Consider the following 5,411-nt stretch of genomic DNA (forward strand, 5'->3'; position numbering starts at 1 on the left):
TTCTTCACCTATCAAGCCCCGGTACTATGCAAATGACGCCTGTTTGTAACATTGTGAAGCCCAAATGTTGCTGTGTTCCTGATTGGCTAATTGTCACTCTATTCATGCAGGGACAGACCATTTTTCATTGATTATTAGCATCAGGGACTTTTGATTTAGGACAAAAATATTCCTTTCACCAATGCCTGGGCAACCGATCAGTGTAGCTTTACTTTAGTAGCAAGCTAAACCGCTGTTTTTCCTATCTTTCAGTTCAGGGGAAATATATCTACGATCCTACAGAAACACCCGCCAGTTTGTATGTGGAAACGCCCCCCATTTTACGCTCTAATGTGGCAATGATAGGTTGGATGGGGTCAATTGGCGGCCATCTTTGAAGCGACCGGGGGAGCCCATAACGAGGCGCTGACAGCTTTCAGGTGCAGGTAACTTCAGACAAGATCTGATAACCGCACAGAAAACATAAACAAACATGGCGGATTGGTCCCAAGGTCACGTGTAACGGGCTTCTCTCACACACAAGTCCTGTAGGGGCCTAACACATCAAGAACAGCGTCGTAAACCACATTTAGTCGACATGAAAAGCTTTTTACGAGGGGAATTCTTCGTCTGTAGGGTTTTCTAAGCTTCCAAGTGTCCGAGAAGGTAGTCTCGGAGGGACGTATCCGTTTCAGGGGTGGACAGTGATAAGAGGTGTTTGTGTGTCACAGTTCACACACAGACAGCCCATTTTAGGTCAAACCTGCTCACAATTACCCTGATGATAATGTTGGCGGGTTATGGAAAAATAGAACAATGTTTTCATGAAACTAAAATGACACAAGATAGAACAGTAATACTTGCTGTGATCATGCATATCTTATTTTGTACAAAACAGCAAAATTAAGCACAGGAAACGTGCTTCGTTCTACTAGTGCTGATAGACTCAGAGAGAGGGAAGAGAGTGGTGGTAATAGGTTAGCGAATGAAAAAAAGTTAGTGCGACAGAAAGTAGCAAGTCTTTTCAAGATATTTCAAAACCTTGAAACAAAATCAAAAGGAATTGCTGGACGTGATATGTGTAGAATATCTAACCGATTTAATCCATAATATGTAAAACTACATTTTTATCTAGTTATGTAGAGAAATGGCAACACAAAGTCTGACATTGACTATGGAAAGAACGCAGACATGTGCATCGGTGCGTACGCACAACAGTAAGTTGGAAATACTTATAGTATAGAAAGCTATAAGGCGCAGAAAAGTACCATAAAAAACCTCCTTGCATATAAATTACACATTTTCTGAGGGTAAGCGTTGGCATTAGTCCTCTTTATAGCTATACATGGACAGAAACTACGTACTCGTAACGGTCACAAATCATCATCATTAAATTGTGGTCATATTTTCATTATTTTGCTTAGCCTCATTTGGCATATGTATTCTGTTATCTGAATTGATGATAAGCTGATCGGTGGATCGTTTACTGGCTTGCTTTCAGTCTTGTTTACAACGTTATTCAATTGATCAATTGTAGGAATAGCTTGGAATATATTTGGCAGTCAGTAACATGGAGATTTCTTTTTTGGTTTCTCCAGCTGTAACACGTTTGATAAAGCTAACAGGGAAACGATCCGAAGACCATTGAAGGAAAAGAAATTTAATTTTTAATAGTTGCGTTCCCTGTTATTTGTGGTTGTCCGAGACCGACAGATCTGAAATTTCTGAAAAGAAAAGAGTTAATGACTTTAGTTTCTAACCACATTTCTTACATGCCAATTAATTAAAAAATGTGGTAGTGAGAAAATTAGCGTCAAAATAATCGTATGACCTGTTGCCACCTTTGCTGACGTCACAGCAAGTTTGTGATTGACAGCTAAGAACACCTGTTCAACTTAGGGCGACGGACTGTTCCCGCCAAAATCTGTTTCGATTCGGCGGATTTAGACGAAACCATCCCTGCAAAACTGTTGACACGTTTCTCTCCTGTAGTCCGTTCTGGGAAAGGTTTGAAAGTTTATCTCTTTAGCACGTAATTGTGATGGTTTTTGCACTGCAGGCGCACCTCTGTACGGTGATTATCTCACCTGGATGCCCCCCTACCTGACAAGGCGTGAGGCCCAATTGCTTCTCCCTCCTATTGTTTTTCCGCTCCATTTCAAGATGAGTTAGTCGTTTTTCTTCGGGTGGCCTCGGGCGCCTCTCATCCTGATTTGTTGCCGGGTCACCTCCGTCCTACACCTCGCCCACCCCACCTGAAACCTATCAGTAGAACGATCTGATCTGCTCAGCTAAGTATCTTATTTGCAAGATACTTACTTCGCTAAAAGCTTGTTGAGATACCTGAGGTAGATACACCACCTTCGATGGCACGGCGTTTTTTTCCCCACAGAAATGTCCCGCGTTTTCTTCTTCCTTCTCTCGGGCTATTCGTTAAGATGAACAATAGGAGATTCCATAATTTACCCAGCCTTCACGTTTGAACAAAACAGCTACAGTGGAGGCCATTCTATCAGCGGGAGGGGGCGGGGTCCTATTAACCCCCATAAGAGCCAAAGCTATCCTCATTAATTAACTGATGCCGTTTAAACATTGACACAAATCGTTTTGCCTCGAGGCCGTGTATCTATTCCTTTGTTCTGCCCTCTTATCCAAACTTACCAAACCCCTCTATCAGCTTAACAACAATCAAACTGCCTACTGCCGCTCAAAGAACCACGAGAATCCATCTTACAAAATGACTTCAAATCCAGACACAACTTCTGGTCTTGTGAGCACAGGTGTTCAAGAGTTGTCCTTGAATAAATTATAGGTGTTTTTGTTCATCCATTAAGTAGAATTAGTTACTTTGGTCCGCGTCATTTCATTTTAAAACTTTTTACGAGGCTTGCATGATTAACGAGAAGTCACCACGCCTGAAATGGTGCTTCATAAATAACATCAGGTCATTTGTCTTCAATGGCAGGCCATTACATATCAATTCGTAGTTGTTGTTATTTTTGTTGTTGAAAACCTTGAGAAGTATAGAGATCTTGTTCGATCACTGACGAAATGTAGTAAATGCTACCTAAAACGTCTGATCGTTTCCGAAATTTCTATAGCCGCTTGAGTAACTGTTTCTTCGCGTATCTTATTACCTGGATGTCTAACCTTCATAACGAACATCAGGTCGTTACTTGCTATAGAAGGTTCGTAGCTTTTGGTTTGATCGAACGACATTATACAAACACATCTCAAGCTACATATTCAACATTACTAAGAAACGAGAAGAAGCCGAACAAATGTATTAGACTAGTTTTAGAATTCATATTTTAGAAACCATGTGTACTGCATTACTACCTTTTGTATCTATATGCCTGTACTTAGCCCGATAGGGCATGAATGTGCAATAAAGGCTATTATTATTATTATTATTTAAAAATCGAGGAGGAAAAACTAAGTTTGTCTTAAGATAGGTTGTCACAACATCAAATGTCTTTCTCTATTCATTATTATTTCTAAATTGGTTAATAAGACCGGATAAATCATTAGATTTATCAGATTTGTAAGCATTTATAAGCATTTCTGATATTTCAGGGCATATATAATGTCTCCGAACTCTTGATAGAGACAATTTCTATTCTATTCTATTCTATTCTGTTCTGTTCTGTTCTGTTCTGTTCTGTTCTGTTCTATTCTATTCTATTCTGTTCTGTTCTATTCTATTCTGTTCTATTCTAATAGTTAGTAGATCGTATAAGAGTCAGTTTCCTAGAATTACTTTAATAGATTATGTATCACATAGTTCACATTTCACCAATTATCCCCATCAATCATCCTAAGGAAGAATTGATTTGATAGTTAATTCTCCTAGGACTGTGCGTATGAGATCATGTACCTGTAGTACACAATTTAACGGGGTAGAGGGCGTTCTCGAACCTCTTCTTCTCACAGAGTGCCACATCAAGTCACGTCCTTGTAGTCCGTAAATTCTTCCAACCCATTTACTTGTCTGTACCTAGGGCCTATCTTCGTCTGAAGCGCTCATTGCTATTGACATAGTACAAGAACTCTCATTTTTACTTCTATACAGAAATGACCCCCCCCCCCCTCTCTGCAACAGTAGAATATAATGCGATAACGATCTAATGCCTTCAACCAATTAGAGCACATCATTCTCTGACGAATAGCGCTAATCCATTCTGTGAGCAATCTTCCAGCTAAGATCCTCACCTCAGGCGAAAACACCACCTGGCGAGCACTACTTAAAACCACGTCAAACCTCATTGCTTCCCCGATGTTTAAGATGATTCCCCCTGTTCTCCCTTTGTTTGCAGAAGGCTCGACTATTGGCCACAGAATGTTATCAAAACACTGTAATCCTTGCGCAATATCAGCCAAGGGTTCCAAATTACCAGCCGGTGTTGTTTACTGTGATTGAATACCCAAAGGATCATGACCCTATCACCGAAGCTAATAGACCCTTTATTTTCTACATACCAGTCATTAATGAAGAAAGCGTCCTCTTGCTTGCTGTGGGTACTTCATATCATGACACATTCAGTTTGGCCACGTTTTGACCCCGAAGGATATACCTGTACAGTAGGATGACTGAACCATTGAACCTCACAAGGATAAATTATTAGCTGTCCAACACTGCAGTATAGGGCTTATTCACGTGACGTCATCACCCCTTGCTCCCGTGCGCCGCCATCTTGGGGTCCATGCGCTACACAGTACAGCGATGTACAGCGTGGGTCTCCAAGTGTCCGAAGAAAGTGAAGTGGGTCGCACGATGTTTGACTATACAAAGAGTCTACAACCTTAAATCTTATTTTCACTACATAAATCGGGTAGAAATCACCCATTTTCCCATTATCAGTGAGGGAAAGTTTGACCCACTCCGGGTCCCCAAGCACGCAGTGACAGTGGAAAGTTATCTGACCCATCGTTTACTCTCTTGTTCAGATACAAAATTTGTACTACACACATTCGTTCTGAAAATTCTACCAGTAAGATGAGCTCTACTTATGGCAGAAACCCACATTTGTTTCCGAGTCGTAGCACTAGTACATGACTTCGTTCCCGTCCCGGCTTTGCTTGTTTGTTACACGAGAAACGCGAAACAAACTTCACTGTATTCCGATGTGTGTAGGCTTTACCAGTGCTAGACCAACATCCCACCACAAGATAGCACACCCTGATTATGAACCTAAACGCTTTGAGGGGAAATTGTGCGTTGCATAAGAAATATTTTCAATTTTTACGGAGAGTTGCATAGCGAGCCGCTGTGAGCCTCGCTCAAAGTGGACCCCAAAATGGCCGACTTCGCTCGTTGCCATGGCGTCCGGAGGGTGGATCACGTGACTGAATAAGCCCTATAAGACTAAGTTTTGAAAAGTGGTAGCACATATAGAGTTAGGAATTCTAACATGACACTACTTGTATGCATG

The sequence above is a fragment of the Branchiostoma floridae genome, chromosome 14 (assembly GCF_000003815.2).
Source record: "Branchiostoma floridae strain S238N-H82 chromosome 14, Bfl_VNyyK, whole genome shotgun sequence".
Taxonomy (NCBI): Eukaryota; Metazoa; Chordata; class Leptocardii; order Amphioxiformes; family Branchiostomatidae; genus Branchiostoma; species Branchiostoma floridae.